The sequence below is a fragment of the Microcebus murinus genome, chromosome 8 (assembly GCF_040939455.1).
Source record: "Microcebus murinus isolate Inina chromosome 8, M.murinus_Inina_mat1.0, whole genome shotgun sequence".
NCBI lineage: Eukaryota > Metazoa > Chordata > Mammalia > Primates > Cheirogaleidae > Microcebus > Microcebus murinus.
In genome coordinates, this window is record NC_134111.1 from 867,342 (window position 1) to 868,479 (window position 1,138).

The 1,138-nt window shown below is 48.2% G+C and overlaps 1 pseudogene; it reads left to right on the top strand.

The window, feature by feature from the left end:
• Positions 1 to 560: 560 nt before the first annotated feature.
• On the top strand, positions 561 to 678 carry LOC142872611 (uncharacterized; annotated as a pseudogene).
• The last annotated feature ends 460 nt before the right edge of the window (positions 679 to 1,138 follow it).

Sequence of the window (1,138 nt, forward strand, 5' to 3'; positions counted from 1 at the left end):
CATATTCCTTCCACTTTAATACAAGGGGTGAGATGCAGCCAGTTCCCTCAGGCCCTCTTTGGAGTGGAATCTCCCAGCATGCTCACCAGATCAACACCCTCAACCACAGTGAACATCAGCAACCCCACAAGACACAGGAAATGAGCAGGAAGGGATGCATCAAGGTCTGGGACTTCAACCCCCTGGCAATAAGAGTCTTGTCTTTCAGCTTGACTGTCTGAATAAAGATAATTATACCCGTTTCTATAATTGCTATCTGCTGGTGGCACTCTGGTGGTGAGACAGGAAGCCAGTACTTTGCCCATTTGAGACTTGGCAGGTCAGACCTCATGCTTCAAGGCAGAACTGACATCCTCAGCTGCTGCTGCCTGCTATGCCCTGGCTATCAGCCTGAGTTCCAAAGTCTGCTCCTCATGCTGTAATGTCACAAACATGGACAAGCAGACACTACTGAGGCCCAGGGTTAGTGCTGGGAGGCAGGGGGGGTGGTTATGGGCCACTGGGTTGGCAGGGATGCCTAACAACAAGGTTTCTTGAGGCATCCAACAATACTCACCACCATCTACCACCATACCACCCTGGATGTGACCAATCTGATCTGATCTTGAAAGCTAAGCAGGGTAGGGCCGGTTAGTACTCGGATGGGAGACCGCCTGGGAATACCAGGTGCTGTAGGCTTTTGCCACTTTTCTGTAGCATGCCTTGGAGAGTTGGGGTGATGTAGAGGAGTATTGGGATGATATAGAGGAGGGTTGGAAGGCCAACCCAGCCTATGAGGTTGCCACAGCTCCCATCCCCATCCACTAACACATATCATAAACACTATCTCTAACCCTAAACCTAAACCGTAACACTTATGTAACCCAAACACATAGCCCTAAACTGTAACCCTAAGCACTAAACCCTAACACTAACCACTAATACCTATGCGAACCCTAAACCTTAACCAGTAACCTTTAACCCTAACCCCTAACCCTAAACACTAACCCCTACCCTAACCTAAACAATAACCTCTAAACCTAACACTCAACCCTATCCTCTAAACTGAACCTAAACAATAATCCCTAACCCTAACACTCAACCCTAATGCCTACCCTAACTCTAAACCCTACACTAAGCCTAAACCCTAACACAGGAT